The 20,706-nt window shown below is 34.8% G+C and overlaps 1 protein-coding gene across 1 annotated transcript in view; it reads right to left on the bottom strand.

Annotated features, from left to right (window-relative positions):
• The window catches only part of LOC123531356 (sarcoplasmic calcium-binding protein-like), a 124,949-nt gene that overhangs the window by 59,159 nt on the left and 45,084 nt on the right, over positions 1 to 20,706 (bottom strand). The gene's annotated exons all lie outside the window — the stretch shown is intronic.

Here is a 20,706-nt window from a genome sequence, read left to right as displayed (position 1 = left end):
CCACAATAATGGGAAACATCAGCATAGCACACAATATAACTTCATGATAAAACATCACGTGTAACAATGGAAAACGGCTACTTAATTGTAGTTAATTAACAAGTATAATGTGTAGCCTTTGTGTTTTATACAGAATTAATATAATCATTTGAACAACATATCTATTTACAAGAAAAAAAGAAGAAAAAAAAAAGAGGAGAGATATGACAGGAGGCCCAAGGGGGCTGATACGCTCACCTGTTTGACCTAATTATAACATACATGTATATATGTACTACAAAAGAAAGTATGTACGTCAGACATAGGCGATCATAACAATTTCTGTACATTTGTGTATATGCAGTGTGTGAGAGTGTTGCAAAGCTTAAGTATAGTGTTTTCAAATATTGTGTCATTAGTTAATTTGTTTTGAAATAATCCATGATTTTCTCACAGAATAAGCTTAGCTTTTTAAGTGAAATTACATTTTCGCTTGATACTAAATTGACAAATTTGAACATACTTGGACGTATTCTTATATTCATGACGTACTACCTACCTATCATAAATACCTCGGTATCTCTTTTAAAGAACAAATACTACAAAACAATGACCCAGTCTCCTTGTATTCAATTTTGTGAGCATTAGGGCTTTGATGCATAGTTGCTCCGTTCGGTCTTAAATTAAAAATTCATTATACATTTTTCTTAACTGTCATATTTGATGACGCTGACCTCTATCGTCTTGATGACTTCATTAACAATAAAAACTAAATTAATAACAAAAACGGAAAACACTTCTTATAGAAGCGTCGGTAGAATCTTCATCTGTAAATAGAAATAGCTTGAAATTTAATGGTGAACAGAAACAAAGTTCCTATTCGGAATGCAAAACGTTAATAATAAATTTCTTCGTAGTACAAAAAAGTAAATACGGAAAAGTACTTGAGTACACTGCTTTTAAATGTCCAAGGTCAGCAAGTGTTTAATTATATTAATGGAGAAGATGAAAAACATAATGATGGGATATTAATGGAGAAGATGAAAAAGATAATGAAGGGATATGATAATGATTTATGATGATGACGAGGAGGAGGTGGAGGAGGAAGAGGACATCAATGATCATTATTTTGATAATTATGATGGTGGCTGAATAAGATTGATAATGAATGAGTGATGATAATAATGATGAAAGATGATGATGATGTTTTAAGTATGATTGATCATGATGGTAAAAAATGACAATTAGGATAAGTAAGAATGATGATAACGAATGATTATAAATGTTTATGATGATGACAGAATGATAATAATAAAATTTGATAATGATGATCAATAAAGATGATGATCGGATTAATGATGTATTATGACATGATAATAATGAGCATAAATGTTTCTGATGATGACTGATTTTGATTATGCTGATGATAAATAGAAATTATGATAAACGATGATTGGATAAATAATATTGAACAATAATGACTGAATGAATATTGAGGAGGATGAATGATATGAATGTATGATAACGAAGAATAAATGATGATGAATGTTGATGATGAATAAATAATGATAATTATATGATAAGAAATCACGAAGCAGAATAGAGATTAATGAATTACGACAAAAAATGAATGACGATAAAGGAATGAATAATGATGATAATAATTAATATGATTATTATTGAATGAATAAATGAATGATGATGATAGCGGTGATAATGATTTTGATAATGAAATGATTATTATGATGACAACGAAGATGTCGATGATGATGGTGGTGGTGGTGATGATGATGATATGACGACGGTAATAATGATTATTATGACGAAGACGATGATGAGGATGATAACTGAGGATGAATTATGACTGAGAATAAATTTATAAATGAGACACAAAATGATCTAGATACCATGCAGCGTTTTAGGAAGGAAAGCCACGTTTCTGTTCTTAAGGAAAATATCTATGAGAAGATTCTTTGTAAGCATAGAATGCAACCACGTGAAGTAATAGCAGACTAGGTTTGATTGAGTCTGTTCTTGAGATGTAATTGAAAATTCAAAACCCCTAACGCTCCTAGCACTGGCTTAAGAGAAATTCTATTTCATAAATATTGAATAGACGCAATGATCCAAAACGATAAAAAAAAAAGCATAACAAAAGTAAAGAAAGTATTATGGAGAAACATTTTAACGGTGACCACACGGCACTTTTAATACACATTGCTAATATTATTTTACCTTAACTATATGCAGATATTGTTCATATTTTCAAATATGAAATGTGGGTTTGGTATACACTTTAAGGATTTAACAGTCTTGTTTTACATCTATACATATTACATCAAACTATTCAAACTTTTAAAATAATGAATAAATAAAAAATGGTTTCTTTTATCTTAAAACCTGTCAGCCGCTACAACATCTGTTATGTTAATTGACCTTATCAAAAGCGACAATATTTTATGATAAAAACAATCTTGTTAAAGAATATAGATCTACTTTTTCACAGTCTTTCAGAAAAAAAAGAACCTTTTATACTATCAAATCAGGATTCAATATACATGTAAAATCAGATTTCTGAAGTAGCTCATGTATCGCTGCATTTATAGATCTTCATGTTTATCATTTTTCACATACTGGAGAATATTGTTAAATTTTTTTTTAAAACTATATATAGTTCCCAACACTAGAATATATTATCAATTTTAGTACAAAATACACAAACAATCATGATCCTCCTCCAAAACATAAATTGTCTTGCATAATTTTAATAGTTGTGAATCTAGTTGTCCATGAATTTAGAACCCGAAGTATTCTTATCTTCTAACATTTCAATAGGCTGTATGAAGCTGTAGGATGTTGCTGTATTGTGCTAACTGAACTGTAAAAAAATATAAATACGGTTTCAGATACGGAACATAAGCAAGCCGAAGGGAGGCTTTTTAACATATTTTATTTAAGTTAAGTATTCTAATTGAAGACAACTACCTTGTGAAGGCTGTTAATTGACACTTTCAATACGTATAGTGCAGCAATTTTTACTGATTTATACAACATGATCATATGGACCACTGTAACATATATTATTAAAATATATATTATATGTTGTTTAAGTAAATAGAGAAACTGTAGGAGTGTATTTTTCTCTGAATAATTATGTCGGTCTTGTAACATATGTTCAAAAAATTATCTATTGTCATTTATACTTAACTTGATCAAATTTATATTGGACGTGGCAGAGCTTCAATAAGGACGAAAAATGTTAAGAACACTTACATTTTCGCTATGTTATTTCATAATTATTTCGTTTATGGATAATTCATATGCAAAACGTCAAATAAAGGGTAAGTAGTTTCTTTTATTAGATAGGCGTTATATATAAATATGTTTCCTAAAATGTTGCACACAAGGAACTTGTGCATATTTGAAATTTTGCACATTTGTTGCACATTTGATGTCGGAGATAGACAGACAGATTTAGCATATCCACCATTTATTATTTTGGCAATACCTAAAAGCTTACTGAAAGTACTTTCAGTGTAAACTTGATTAAAAAAATGTACATTTTAGTAATTTTTAAGATACTGGCAAAAACGCAAATTGCGGCTTTGCTCTATTTGTTCTATATGAAAAGATTATACTCTTTACACCAAGAATTAAAAAGATTTATTTCAACATTTATGTAAGGTTAATGTGACATATTTCGCAAAATTAAACGCCGCAGGATGTGGTATTCTGGCTGGTTCGATAGATCTTGATTTCAGATAGCTACACATAAAAACTGACTATCAGATTTTTTTCAAACCTTATTAATTCTTCAATTTTGCACGTTAAACTAGGGTATTCATCTGATGTCAAAATATGATTTCGCTATTATATCATGTATTTCCGTGTCAAAATATGTTCTAACACTGTATTGCTTCTCAAGACAATAAAATAAAAACAGAGTCTTACTGTTTTTATTGTAATTCTAATGTTTTATGAAAAGATGTTTTCTTTTTCTATTTTCAAGCGGACCGTCTCCCTTGAATGTTTGTATCTCAAAATTGTGGACGACAAAATATGATTTTTCTTGTTCATATCTGACAGTTTCTTGTAGTTTAAGTATTGAGGAAAACAATAAGAAAATCTGTCTTTTGGAAAGAAACGAGCAGATGTGCCTTTAAAATCAGAATTCAAATATACAATACAGCTAAACAACGCTGATGAACACTGTCATTTAGAAACAATGAATACTACATTAACATTATCACTACAAGTTTAAAGGTGTTGTATTGATTAGAATAGATATATGTAAATTTTCTTATGATCAATATCAATTAGAAAGAGCTGTGTGAAGTTGGCTGTAAATTTGTGGAGGGGGATAAACACTTTATGCATTAAAGCACTTCATTCATAGTGAGCTTGAAAGAATTCAAAACGAGCCAAGAACAAGCGTTATTGGACGTGGATTTTAGTGGATAAAGAATAACAATTGAAAAACAAAGCTTACTACCTACAACGGGATATTTTCATTTAGATTTGAATAATGCATGAAGTGTTTAATCCCCTCCACAAATTTTCAGAAATGAGCTCCATATTAGATTACTTCTTCCAAAAACATCTAAAGAAGGTCCTAAAGCATTTGCACTATTCTGCGACATTTAAAGGAACTCTCGCAGACTTTCTGGAGTTGGTACCAAACTAGTTCTTCCTCCTTTAGACATTCATAACAGGTTCCATTCCCTTCGCACTGGTCTGCGACACTTGCAGGATCACTCGCAGACTTTCAGGACGCAGTGCCATACGAGTTGTTCCTCCTATAGACATCCACAACAGGTTCGACTCCATTTGCACTGGTCAGCAACATTTTCAGGAAGACTCGCAGACTTTCAGGAGGCGGTGCCAAATTAGTTCTTCCTCCTAAAGACATCCACAAAGGTTCCAATCTATTTGCACTTGACTGCGATACTTTAAGGAAAACTAGCAGACTTTTAGCAGGCAATGCCAAACGAATAGTTCCTCTCATATCACTTGCAAGTTAATTTTCATTTGCTCTGGTCTCCAACACTTGCAGGAACACTCGCAGACTATCAGGTGTCGCTGCCAAACAAGTTATTCCTCCCGTTACCGTCACCAAAAGGTTCGACTCCTTTTGCACTGGTCAGCAACACTGCCAGGAACACTCGCAGACTATCAGGTGTCGCTGTCAAACAAGTTAATCCTCCTGTTGACATCACAAGCAGAATCGAATCTGTTTGAACGTGTTTGCGGTACACTCGCGGACTTTCAAGAGGCGAAGCCGAACGCATTCTTCCTCTTATAGAAATCCCTTACAAGTAATCATTCATTTTCACTGGTCTGCGACACATGCAGGAACACGCGCAGACATTCAGGAGGCGGCACTAAATGAGTTCTTCCTACTAAAGACATCCAAAAACAGGTTCCAATCCATTTGTACTATCAGGAACACTCGCAGACTTTCAAGAGGCAGTGCCAAACGTGCACTGGTCTTCGACGCTTGCAGGAACACTCGCAGACTTTCAGGAGGTTGTGTAAAACACGTTCCTTCAGGTGGTGGTGCCAAACTAGTTCTTCTTCCCATAGACAACATTAACAGGTTCATATTCATTTGCACTGGTCTCCAACATTTTCAGGAACTTTCGCAGACTTTTAGGAAGGAGTGCCATACGAGTTCATCCTCTCATAGACATCCCTTACAGGTTCAGTTTCATTTGCAGCGGTCTGCAACATTTTAGGAACACTCGCAGACTTTCAGGAGGCAGTGCCAAACGAGCTTTTAATGTCGTTATTTGCACGAGATTTTTTTTTTCGAATGTCGCATGTCGTATTTCGCGTACTAAACGACATTCAAAATTTTCTGTCGAAGTTCGAATGTCATATGTCCAATGTCGTATTTTGCACGATATTCAACTTTTTATGCCCCGGAAGGTGGGCATATTAAAACCGCACTGTCTGTACGATCGTACGTCCGTGTAAATTCTTGTCCGGGCTGTAACTCTGCCTTCTACAAAGGGATTTTGAAATTACTTGGCATAAATGTTCACCATAATGAGACGACGTGTCATGCACAAGACCGAGACCCCTAGCTCCAAGGTCAAGGTCACACTTAGAGGTAAAATGTTAACATGGTCTGTTTTGTGTCCGGTCCATAACTCTGCCATCCATGAAGGGATTTTGAAATAACTTGGCATAAATGTTTACCATAATGAGATGTTGTGTCATGCGCAAGACCAAGACTCCTAGCTCCAAGGTCAATTTCACATTTAGAAGTCTAAGGTTAACAGGGTCTGTTTCATGTCTGGTTCATAACTCTGTCATTCATCAATGGATTTTAAAATTACTTGGCATAAATGTTTCCCATAATGAGACGATATGTCATGCGCAAGATCCAGACCCTAGCTCCAATGTCATGGGCACACTTAAAGGTTAAAGACTAACATGATCTGTTTCTTTTCTTCTGGTTCATAACTCTGTCATCCCCGATGAAGGGATTTTAAAATTACTTGGCATAAATGTTCCTTATAATGAGATGACGTATCATGCAGAAGACCTAAACCCCTAGCTCCAAGGTCAAAGTTACACTTAGAAGTCAAATGAAAACATGGTCCTTTTCTTGTCAGGTCCATAACTCTGCCATTTATCAAGGGATTTGGAAATAATTTGACACATATGTTAAACATATTGAGAAAATATGTCGCCCTTATGACCCGGGTCTCTCAGGTCAAGATCAAGGTCACAAAATGATTCATATCTAAACTATTCTGGTATATTTTGCGCAGAAAACTGTAACATTCTTGGGCACGCTTCGTGGGCATTTGTCACTAACAGTGACAGCTCTTGTTTTCGAATGTCGTATGTCGCGAGCTGAGCGACATTCAATTTTGCTTGTTTAATTTACGACATTCATTTTATTTGAATGTCGTATGTCGCGTACTGAACGACATTCAAATGTTTCTGTCAAAGTTCGAATGTCGTATGTCGTATGTTGAGTACTGAACGACATTCAAATTTTGTTTGTCAAATTTCGAATGTCGTATGTCCGCTGTCGTTATTTGCACGACATTCATTTTTTTCGAATGTCGTATGTCATATGTCCCTATTGAACGACATTCATCTTTTTTCTGTCAAAATTCGAATGTACAAGTACTGAACGACATTAAGATTTTGTTTGTCAAAGTTCAAATATTGTATGCCGTTTTTTGCACAATATTCATTTTTTTTTCGAATGTGGTATGTCGTATGTCGCGTACTGAACGACATTCAATTTTGTAATGTCATATATCGTTTGTTGCACGACATTCAATTTTTTTCGTATGTCGTATGTCGCGTACTGAACGACATTCAAATTTTGTTTTTCAAAGTTCGAATGTTGTATGTCTAATGTCGTTTTTTTGTACGATATTCAAACGTTTGTATATACTTTGAAAATACGCTCTTGTTATAACATGTTTCATTTATGCATTGTAATTATGAAACTTCTCTTCAAATATGGAGGAAATAAGGATATATAACTTATAACTTATTGTATATTAATCGAAGGAAAAAACCTTTAATTAGCCTTTAGCCTGCTGGTGATTTTGCCTTTGCGAACCGTGCAGGCTGGTCATTGTCTGCACTGTTCGCTATTCAGTCAGTAAATTTTCAGTAAACACCCCTTAAAATGATAAATGGTATTGCCCAAATTGAATGATGGACCAGTCCATTTTAGACATTTAGCAGGCTAAGGGTTAAGTGTCAGTAATTTACATTGTTTTTGACGTTTCAGCGATGTCTGGTTTCGCTAAGATGACAGCTAAACAATCTAAACATGAAACAAGTCAAGTTGTTGAGTTGAAAATAGAACATAATGTTAAAAATGTTGAACTGAAGAAATGCATTTTACCAGTAACAAGTAGTAAAGGCCTTGTGAATGAATTTGAGGTAAGTATGATTTCATTTGCAACATACTTATACGGTATAATAAGTTAAAACGATGTAATAGTTGTTGTGCAGTAAAAATGAATAAAACACATGGCACGTAATTTGTATCTTTAGCCGGTGAATGAGGTTTAGATACCTATTTAAATTTGTTGTCGTTAACTGGACTTTATTTCTATTAAAAATACAAAGTCTACTACGAGATTTACATTTACAAATTTTAGTAACATCTTTTTGATTATTTATCATGGATTTATTATAATTTTGTGATCTCCGTATATAAAGATGTTACCTCTAAAGGTAATACTTAGTATTTAAATTTCTTGCTGGCTAAAACTATTTGTTTGACATCAGTTGGTCCTTACGTTTGTATAACATTAAATTTGATATGTCAATTTGTGTTAATGAAGAGATATTCTGACTACGTTAGAAATCTTTTAGTATAACATATTCAACTGTAACATTAAATTTTCCTTTTTGTTATAGATATTTAATTTTATCCTCGTATCGTCGCTAGTCCTCACAAAGAGTAATGCTACTTTTTTTAATACGTCTAGGACGTCACAACTTTAACATCAGCAGATCAATCCGTGTTTTGTATTGAGAAACGGAGTGCAGAAGGGGCACAAGTAACTGTAAGTACATATTTACAGGCTTCTTGAGTTCAACATCTGTCTTCTTATCAAACTATAGTAGACATTAAATTTTAAAGGCTTAATGTGCCTCTTCAAATTGCAGTCTTAAATTATATTGACAGAAAAATGTCTCGTAGATCGTCCTTGCAACATATCAATCCGTATACTGGAGCAGTAGGGCTCTTCCTGCACAAGTTGACCCATAACCGTGGTTGCATGACTTAAATGCAAAATCTTTTATACTAGTTCACAATGACTTTACATCTGCTGTCTTGCAGCGTTGCATGGAAGAAACGGAAAATGGCTACACCTACTACAAAGAAGATAAGGCGCTTGTCACGGAAAATGACGAAACAACTTATGATGACGGTATTGTGTTTTGCATGTTCTTTTAATAAATCAGAAGTCATAGTTTTGCGCCCTTTATCTGGAAAAAGCAGCATAAGGAAATACAAAAATGCCTCGAAAAAATGCAATCCCATCTTTTACTAGACAGATCTGACACAAGAAATTTACTTTGAAAGGTTTGCATTGACTTCTTTCAAAATGGTATAATAAAATCTGATCGAAGTTGTTGTTCTGTCTATTCATAGTCAACAATGTTATAAATTAGACTGTAAGACGGAACTGTATGACGTCTTTTTCGATCATATGATTGAAGTTTAATTAAAGTCGACATTGTAGATGAATTTCTATATACGTAAAACAGTTAAAGCCCTGGGGCTGAATTTCCTGCAGGTATTAAACTGTAATTCCCATCCCGTGAAAGTGGAATATACTGGGAAATGATAAATAATAAGGTATTGAATACTTTTTCCTAGTCTAACTGTGAGAAGTTCTTATTCAAAGAACAAAGCTGTTTAAAAACGAACTGAATTAGATAAATACATGCGAGCATAAATCAATGACAATTGACATACACATGTACAAACAATACAGTCATCAGACAATTCCTCATTTTCCCTTTAAATTCGGTGGCAAAATACTTTTCTTCTTTTTGTCATGTTTGTTTCCTTTCCAAAAGGTAGCTAGTAATAAAACGAAAAACTCATATCTGATCAATGATTGTTAAATGTTATGCAGTTTATGATACGAATGGTGAGATTTTGATTATATTTAACAAAATTTGTCATTGATAGTTTTTTTGCTTGGTAGCCCCATGTCTTCCAACAGTTTCCGACATTTCAAGAAAATTCCCAATACATCCCGCCGTCCTAGGAAGTACAAGTACTTCCCGCTTTATCCCAACCCTGACGTAAAATAGTTATCAAAATCACATTTTTCACACAGCATTATTATGAAAAATTGCTTAAGATCCAGATATTTGTTTTCAGATCTGTCTAGCAGCACACACTTATCTTTTTGTATAGGCTTAATATTCTTAGCATAAAGTACTTTTCAAAATCAGAATTTGATCAAATTCTTTTAACTAAATATGATCCCGACTTGCAAATATTTTGTTTCTCGTAGATGATCAATTAAATATATATACCTAGAAATATAAGTAAATACACATTGATAGAAATATTGTTATTTTTTTAAAAATGTCATATCAAAAGTTATTAAACTTCAAACAAGTTATATCCTGATTCGCCGTGCGTGTTAAGTAGTGATGATAATCGGACAGCATTATGATAATCGATTAATCGGATATAATCGGAAGGCCTTCCGAGCGATTAATCGGAAAATAATCGGACTTTAACACTGAACCTTCTGTAACGTATTAACCATTCGCTCACATGACTAACTGTATTAGCATATATTTAGCAGGAGTAGCATAATTGTGTGTGAAGTTTTAGCCCTTGTATGCACATATCAATGTGGCTAATTAAAAAGTATCTTTTATATATAGTGAGGTATAATGTGGCATTTTTATATGATTTGCACCCAAACGTCTGTGTGACTATCAGGGCTCCCTGAGAAACTGACCATGCTGTCAGACCTAACACCTAAATAAAAATGCTATTTTTGTCCCTATTTGTACATTTTATTATTGGTTCAAACTTCAATGCCCTCCAAATTTTTATTTCTAATTTTCTATTTATAACTATTTCTTGTTTATAAAATCACACAACTACAGCTGCATTTTAAAAATATCTACAAGCACAGTGCTGATTGAAACTATGAAGTAAATCAACCTACATTACGAACGTGGGAAGGGTACCGTTATTTGCGGTCTTTACGGTATAATCGGCAAACGACAATCCCCATTTTTTTATTTTCTTTCACTGCTGCACCTTCACATATCTTGTAGAATCCAACTACTTCCACACTGGTGGTATAGTCTTCCCTGGATAGGGGAATATAGTTTTGATTGCGTTATTATTTTGATCGAATGCAGTAATATTGCTTTGCCTCCGTTTTGAAGAGTGGAAAAGAAATGAACCTAAAGCGGAAATACCACCAAAAAGACGAGTAACTCCCGAATAGGCTTAAAACTAGCATAAGTGTCAAATAATCGATTATGCAAGTTCATAATCGATGTCGGCGACTTTGGCTCATTAAATGATCGACAATCGATTATCGGCGACAATCGAAACATCACTAGTGTTAAGTAACATCAAAATATCCTGACATTGTATCCCGGGCAAGACATGAGCTTTCCGTTAACTAGTTTGTAATTTGTCTATTAAAACAATGTACCCGGTCATAATTCTTGTGTCAAACATCGAGCAGCTTCTATGATTCTGAAACATTGATGATGGAAATGCTCCATAACAGAATAAAAAATAAAAGAAGGCTAAAACGTATTTCATTTAATTAAGACTCGTTGAAAAGGGCGTTTTTCCGTGCGGCATAAAACAGTCTTCTGCCATCAGTACTACTGTAATTCTAACATGACTTATATGTATAAACGTAGATAAAATTATGTAGCACTATTTATGTCTCACTTCCATTGGGGAGACATATTGTTTTTCCCTGTCCGTCCGTCAGATATCACAGTTTTGACCTACGATCGATTTTAGTCGTTTTATGTTTGATAAAATAGAAAAAGTGGAAACTCCACAGGTCGCTAAACACGACAAAAACGAAAATGTTGCAGACTCGGTTTGACTGAGCCTGTTCATTGACGGTAGTGGAAATGCATGCTACCGTCCACGCCCTCTAGCACCGGGTTGAGCAGAACATTTACACATGTAAAAAGTACAAAAATCAATTTAGAAACATCCGCAATGTATTCATACGGCAGTGCACATGGTACCTTCAATGATACACTAGCGTGTAATTCCATGAAAAGCGGCGTATGGTACCCAGTCAAAATAATGGGTTTGCCCTAAACAAAAACAATGGTTAGAACTAAACAAACTGGAATTTAGAAAGGGGATCTGAGGTTATGGAGCCTGCATATCACAGAAACTGCCAAAAGACAAAATTAAAAAGCAAGGACCTTATCCAAGGGGTGATTATACAATACCGAAAGCTATGAAAGCGGAAGTATTGGAACCACCCAGGCCGAAATGTTCAAGCTGATAAACTAAACAGTACCAATAACAAGACGGACCCCTGTGTGTCTTATGCGCTACACATCGACTCATCGGCACTTCATTTGCGATCAATAACTTGAGAACCCTTTGACCATCTGACCCAGAACATTCAAATTCCATAGGGTGATAGGACTTACAAAGAAGATGACCCCTATTTGTTTCGGGTTTCGGGTTATTCGATCAAAGGTCAAGGTCATCGGGGCACGAACATGGAAAACCGTTTCCGAGCTCATATAAATTGAGAACCATTTGACATAGAACGTGGATTATTGGACATGCCTAGTATATAGCACTAATTGATCTTGGGCCATTCTTTCAGTTGTCAAGATCACAGGGGCCAGAACATGGAAAACCGTTTACAAATCATAACATAAGTACTTGACCCAGAACGTTGAAACTTCATGGAATGACTGGACATGCCGAGTAGATGATCCCTATTGCGTTTCAAGCACCAACCCAACCATCAGTGTTTCTTTGACTTTTGCTCCTGTCCCCTATTGACTTCTTGCCTATTACAGTAACTATTTTTCTTTGGGGGAGACATTTCCTTTATACAAAAGCATCTTCTAGTTCTAGACCGCTTCAGGTAGGTTGACGTGACGTCACAGCAAACCTATTTTATAAAAGATATGACAATTAAAGTTGAATGACACTAACTTCGTATGATAGGGTTCCGTTTCAACAGATTATCTGTAAAATATTCATCATACGATGTCAGAACGACTCAAAACCTGTTTAATATCTTCGATCTTTCCAGAAGTTTTTTTTTCTTTGCAAGCCTTTATACATACCGAGTGATGTCCATTTTCGATGAACCTCAATTTCACGTTTGTCAGAATATTTTGTTAAATCGTTCTCTTTAGTCATCAAGTATTCCACTGCTTACTTTGCATCAAATTTTCATATGAAATGAGCCGTGCCATGGGAAAACCAACTTAGTGGCTTTGCGACCAGCACGGATCCAGACCAGACTGCGCATCCGCGCAGTCTGGTCAGGATCCATGCTGTTCGCTTTCAAAGCCTATTGGAATTAGAGAAACTGTTAGCGAACAGCATGGATCCTGACCAGACTGCGCGGATGCGCAGGCTGGTCTGGATCCATGCTGGTCGTAAAGCCACTATGTTGGTTTTCCCATGGCGCGGCTCAAATATTCTTTAAAATGGTATAATATTTAAGGCAGTAATTTCAACATAAACTATGAGTCTGCATATTTCGAACATTTTGTAACAGTGCAGGAGAAATTCAATTTGTTTGTAAAATGGCAGACCAAAGGAATTGAAATTAGGATTTTTTAAGAAAATGTTAGTGTAAGAAAAATACCTGGCTTTTTGGTAAGTTATTTATAACAATAATATTCCAATATACTTTTGATAATTCTTTAACAAAGTTAAAAGAGAATGGTAAATGTTGGCTTGATACTGTGATTTTGCAGCCGAGAAATAGCTTCTTTGGATTACCTAGCAAATAGCATTTCACAATTATCAAACCGTAGACTTCTTTCAAATCAATTATTACTCTTAATTTGATTTGGGGTTCAATTTAAGTGCTATGAATTTACAAGTGGCATGTCACATTGATCACATCATTTCATTGAATTGCGTTTTCGTGATTCACGGGTACTAAACAGTGCCTGCGGTACTGCCTGTGCCGACGAGGATTGAAGGCACTTCGCTTCCTGTACCGCAGGTACTTCGTCAATGTTTACAAAACGAGCGAGATCAGTGAGTGATTTTTGTCATTTTTATCATTTTGTAACTGCATGAAGCATTTTTTCAAAAATCGGGGAATGTAGCGGGGTGTAGATGTATCTTATCTACATATCCGTGCTAAAATTTGTGGCAAAAGATCAAATTCCTAGAAACGTAAGGACAAGTAAGTTGGGAATGAAACGTGATTTTTTCACATCAGTGACTGTTTAGACTCGATTTCTTTTCGCTGACCCAAACGATGTCGTCTCTGCCCTCGTAAATTATATTTATAAATGACATGTGATCTGCTAAAACATAAAATGTGTCCAGAAAATTCCGAATTTGAACGTTATGCCAATTTCGGAAAAGTGCCGCAGGCATTTCGACGATGCCGCAGCCCCTTCGAGGTGCCGCAGGCACTTTCAAAAAGTATCGGGACATAAATTTGGCCGAAACTAGACAAATGGAAGACTGCGACAGAGAAACAGAAGGGCAGAAAGCAGAAACTAAATGCACCCATGATACTGTAGTAAATTGACTTTATAGTTGTAAAATAAAAGGGACCAAACCTTTGTAACGCTTTAAATATCAGTCCATTATGGTGGTATAGGCTATATACCAATAAAAAATTTCAGATAAAATTCAGCTACTTCAGAACAATTTTGTTACAGTTTCTAGATTTTCACTCCGTCGTAGACCTATTTTCCACAAGATACCTGTACATTTCCTTCGAGTAAACGAAAAGAAAAAGGGATGTTTAATAGTATGCAGTGAAATGCAAGTCAACTGAAGTCAGGTACCCTCATATTGCCGCATTTCAGAAAGCGGCCAGCAGAATAAAAAACCCTACTTTGTTTTCACGTAACACAACTCGAAAACATGCGAGTATTAGCATGAAAAGTGTCCTATTTTATTTAAAATTCATTCCACGAGTGAAATAATGCTCATTTGGCTCCCGATTTACGCGCAGTTGCGCGAAAAATGGAAAAATTAGGATCTATTTACTAGAGACTTCTTTCGACTACACCACGGAAGCACATTTTTGACCGAATTACTGCATTATAACCTCTGCCATGAGATAGGCAGGTAGCTGTCGAGATACTTTAAGAAATTACCGTGATAAAGCGAAGTTTTCTAATAAGAGTCTGAATAGTCAGAATTTTCCTGTAAATATTATTGCGATGATTCACATTATAATCTCGATACCATTTGTGTAAGAGCCCACTGTGGACAGCTTACACTTACTAGCTAGACAGTTATTTCGGTATAAAATCCGAAACTATATTGATGTTGAAATTTTCTGTAGTTATTTTAATAGCCTAACTTTTCCTGGAAATGTTAAGTATATCTACAAAATATATATATATATATATATTGTAAAAATGTTTTCAGAAAATTGGAGAACTTATATAAGTATAGCTCATAAACGATCAAACTGGAGAATTTTTACATGTACGTAAAAACCTATTCGTTTCCTGCAAACAAAACTTTGAAAAAAAGAATAACATATCGGGCAGCATAGGACGGACAGAGAAGGCAATTTTCAAAAAGCATAATGTTTGGGAAATTAACTGACCGGAACAATCGCGTACTAGAGTTTAAGATTACCCGCGGAGATAAACCGATTGCTATACTTTTTTATATTTGTGAATATAAAATTTAATCGTACGAATGCGAGTTATTTGAGATTTGGTTAGTTATGGGTCAAATTTATGAAACTTTTAGAAGTGCCTGCGGCACCTCGAATGGGCTGCGGCATCGTCGAAATGCCTGCGGCACTTTTTCAAAATTGGCATAACGTTCAAATTCGGAATTTTCTGGACACATTTTATGTTTTAGCAGATCACATGTCATTTATAAATATGATTTACGACGGCAGAGACGGCATCGTTTTGGTCAGCGAAAAGAAATGAGTCTAAACAGTCACTGATGTGAAAAAATCAGGTTTCATTCTAAACTTATTTGTCCTTACGTTTCTAGGAATTTGATCTTTTGCCACAAATTTAAGCATGGATATGTAGATAAGATACATTTACACCCCGCTACATTCCCCGATTTTTGAAAAAATGCTTCATGCAGTTACAAAATGATAAAAATGACAAAAATCACTCACCGATCTCGCTCGTTTTGTAAACATTGACGAAGTACCTGCGGTACAGGAAGCGAAGTGCCTTCAATCCTCGTCGGCACAGGCAGTGCCGCAGGCACTGTTTAGTACCCGTGTGATTGTTTTGATTTAGATTAGCTACAACAAATTGGTCTATTTGCTACATCGGTCTTCGAAGTTGTTTCGGCATACAGATGAGGGTTAAAACAAAACAAAAATAGTCATTAAAGGTTAATTCAATCTACATGTTACATATCATACTGACATAATATTCTTTTCTCAAAAAGTTCGCCTTTATGGTAAAAAACTAGTGGGAACTACGAAGTCGAAGACTGAAATACAAGAGCGACTAAGAAGATCTAAAAGACATAAATTCCTGACACCCAACTTCAACACAAAAATTGGAACTATCAAGATAAAATTTGTACCTACCGCATCTTTTATGAAGATGTAAGTACTTTAACGTAATGTGGATAATCATTCTTTACACTATACGCGTTGTAATGTTATTACAAAATTATTATAGCAAAATTGTTTTGTTTTTGTTTTTTGAAAACTTATTCTCCCGTAATTCGTTAAATATTTAACTTTCTTTAGGTGACATGTAACACTTCATGAATTTTTTATTCGCTAAAATCTTCAACTCAAGTCTCTAAGCATACCATTGTCCTTATGCCTGCGGAAAGATACAGGTCACTAAAGTACGGTGGCATAGAGGTGACATATGTGCTTTTATACTAGTACGTGCGCACGTAATAACTAATTAGTATAAAAACATCATCGGACGTATTGGTATAAAAAACATCAGCGCACATATAAGTAGAAAAAACATCTGCACACGTATAACTTATTGCGTTCGCACGTAATAGATAATACGTGCGCAGTATTAGTTTAAAAAACATCACCGCACGTATTGGTATAAAATACATCAGCGTACATATTAGTAGAAAAAACATCTGCGCTATTATAACTTATTACGTGCGCACGTATTAGTTAAAAAAAAAACATACACACGCGTATAACTTATTACGTGCGCACGTAATAGCTAATACGTGCGCACGTATTAGTTTAAAAAACATCTGCATACGTATTGGTATAAAAAAACATCAGCGCACATGCAAGTTTAAAAACATCTATGCACGTATTTGTTTAAAAAACATATTCGTACGTATAAAGTGCGCACGTATTAGTTTATACGTGCGAAGTTGTTTTTAGCTCACCTGAGCACGAAGTGCTCAAGGTGAGCTTTTGTGATCGCCCTGTGTCCGTCGTCCGTCCGTCCGTTCGTCCGTCCGTCGTCAACAATTTGACTGTTAACACTCTAGAGGTCACAGTTTTGACGAGTTTGATATTGGGTCATCTGGGGTCAAAAACTAGGTCACCAGGTCAGATCAAAGGAAAAGCTTGTTAACACTCTAGAGGTCACAATTTTGACCTAATCTTTATGAAACTTGGTCAGAATGTTACCCTCAATAAAGTCTTGGACAAATTTGATATTCGGTCATCTGAGATCAAAAACTATGTCACCAGGTCAAATCAAAGGAAAAGCTTGTTAAGACTCTAGAGGTCACAATTTTGGCCCAATCTTAATGAAACTTGGTCAGAATGTTACCCTCAATAAACTCTTGGATGATTTTGATATTGGTTTACCAGGGGTCAAAGACTAGGCCACTAGGTCAAATCAGAAGAAAAGCTTGTTAACACTGTAGTGGTCACATTTATGACTATACCTTCATTTAACTTGGTCAGAATGTTAATCTTGATGATCTCAAGATCTACTTTGAATCTGGATCATGTAGGGTTAAAAACTAGGTCACTAGGTCAAATCAAAGAAAAAGCTAGTTAACACTATAGAGGCCACATTTATTACCATATCTTAATGAAACTTGGTCAGAATATTAATCTTGATGATCCATAGGTCAAGTTCAAATCTGGATCAGGTGGGGTCAAAAACTAGGTCACCAGATTAAATCAAAGGAAAAGCTTGTTAACACTAGAGGTCACAATTTTGGCCCAATCTTAATGAAACTTGGTCAGAATGTTACCCTCAATAAAATCTTGGACGATTTTGATTTTGGGTCATCGGGTCAAAAACTAGGTCAAGTTTAAATCTGGGTCAGTCGGGGTCAAAAACTAGGTCACTAGGTCAAACCAAAGGAAAAGCTTGTTAACACTCTAGAGGCCACTTTTATGGCTGTATCTTCATGAAACTTAATTAGAATGTTAATCTTGGTGATCTTTAGGTCAAGTTTGAATCTGGGTCATGTGGGGTCAAAAACTAGGTTACCGGGTCAAATCAAAGGAAAAGCTAGTTAACATTTTAGAGGCTACATTTATGACATATCTTAATGAAACTTGGTCAGAATGTTGATCTTGATGATTTTTAGTCAATAGGTCAGGTGAACGATACAGGGCCTTCATGGCCCTCTTGTTATTCTAGTACGTGCGCACGTATTAGTTATTACGTGCGCACGTATTAATATAAAAAACCTCTATGTCACCTCTGTGCCACCGTACTAAAGGGAACTAAAGTTTTTGCCTGTCATCAATATTTGAAGAGGGTTAGCAGCCCTGTACAACAAAAATTCTACATTTTATACGCTATCGAATATTTAATTGTAATTTGTCACGGAATTGTCATATGTTTTCAAATTAATTTCATGCCCTTACATTTGCAATGCCAGGGAGTTATACCCCCTTTTCCATACAAAAATGCAGATATTTTATGAACACCTAATCTGTGAAACGATTCCCTCAAGCAGAGAATAGTGTAATAAATGTAGTAAAAATGTGGACTAGAAGGGTTATCCCCAGCTGTAAACCATGTTCATTTTTTTGTAAAACATTTTAAAGAATAGTACGCTACCTTAAGAAACTTTTACATTACGTTTAAACAGACTTTACAAATAAATGCTTCTCTCTACTTTAGACTGGCGATTTACGGCTTTGTTTAACGGCATTGTCAACAAAATGAGCCGCGCCATGAGAAAACCAACATAGTGGGTTTGCAACCAGCATCCGCGCAGTCTGGTCAGGATCCATGCTGTTCGCTAACTGTTTCTCCAATTCCAATAGGCTTTAAAAGCGAACAGCATGGATCCTGACCAGACTGCGCGGATGCAAACCCACTATGTTGGTTTTCTCATTGCACGGCTCAAATATTCAACTGTTTTCAGATTTCAGGACTTTGTCAACGGAAACACTACAGACGCCAAAAATGAAGTAACCCTCTTCCTAACATTGATATCAAATAGAGTAAGGAAGCGAATATTTCATTGCTGTATATATGTAATATATCTTATCATTAGAGTAAATTAAAATTGATTTAAAGAACTGAGTTCTTAGCTTTTAGCACTTTGTGTAATTCAATATTTTAGCTGCTAAAACAGATATTTATTTGCCTTGATTCCTTTAAGTGAACATTTTATCCAGGTTAGGAGCCATGACCTTCATAAAATATTGAAAGAAGAAGAAAAACGTAAATGCTTAACACTTTTCAGCTTTTTTGGGGATAAGGTATTGCGCTCTTAATAATTCTATTTTGTATGCTTAGGTTTTCTGATATAAGGCAAAAAAAGATATATGTCGGCGTTCATGTTTGTTCCCCTTTCCAAGTATAAATATAAGAAGAGACATTTTTGACGGCTTTAATGCCATTTCTATGATCTTTTAAAATAGAAATTTATATAATCACGTATGAACAGAATATTAAATCTTAAACAATGTGTCCTATCGTATCTCAAAGTTTGAAGTAACCGTGACAACGGACAGATTAAAAATATCTTACGTTTTGCATTTTTCATTATTTCTTAAAACATTTATATCCGATTCGTAAACACATGATTGATATTTTTTCTTGCATATCGTATACATAAAAACATTTTATTCTGACAGATTTTTTGCATACCGTATTTTACAAAATAAACAAATAAATAAAGCAAATAGAAATGCACTCTTTGTTGTAGTAGTGTATATACACAAAGCGCGGGAAATTAATGTCCGTAAGCAGAAGTTACGTCATGACGTTTCAGTGACGCACAATAACTTTTTTTCGTATCTTACATATTCAATGCATGAATCGCTAGTTGTCATAACAGCACGAGAGTATAGGGGTGCCGGCTGGGTTTTGCCGGCATGGGTAAAATCAACGGAAAGGCCAGTCCGATGTGCAAGAATCATTTTTCCTGTTTTTATCTAAAAGTAATAGTATTGATATATATTTGTTTTATTTCATTTATTTAAAGCTTAGAATACTGTAGCTGAGTTTCATATGGAAAATCATGATACAAGCATTTCTTATCTGTAGAACCATTTTGAAATATAGTTAAAAAACTAAAACCGTGTTCCTTAAATAGCAAATGAGAAGGCATCTGAAGACATGAATAAGTATTTTTTGTGGTACAAATGCTTTACTCGGATAGGAATTTAGATTTAACGCCTTTGAATGTTATGTACAGATTTAGGTCAAATGGTTCTTTTCTACATCAATTTATTTCAAGATACCACTACTTCTACTGAAATATGGACAATTTTAGAAAAGTTATTACTTTTTACAAATACCAAAATAATCATGAAAAAAAAAAGAAACAATAGGAACTTATATAAAAGTATATGATTTTCGTATAGTCACGCATACTAACATTTTCAAAACTATATTGAAAAACAATACTGATGGAAGACATTCATAAATATTTATTGAAACAGCCCATTAATAAAGCAAGACTGACAGAAAACGTTCATGTAAATAGTTTGAAATGTCACATTCATATGACATTATTAAAACTTTTTAGTCACGGAACATGTTTGAAATGACACATTCATATGACATTACTAAAACATTTTAGTCACGGAACAAGTTTGAAATGGCACATTCACACATATAAGAGTAAAATCA

Source organism: Mercenaria mercenaria, chromosome 11 (assembly GCF_021730395.1).
Source record: "Mercenaria mercenaria strain notata chromosome 11, MADL_Memer_1, whole genome shotgun sequence".
Lineage (NCBI taxonomy): Eukaryota > Metazoa > Mollusca > Bivalvia > Venerida > Veneridae > Mercenaria > Mercenaria mercenaria.
Note: the sequence above shows the minus strand (reverse complement) of the source record. Positions and strands in the feature narration are given on the sequence as shown.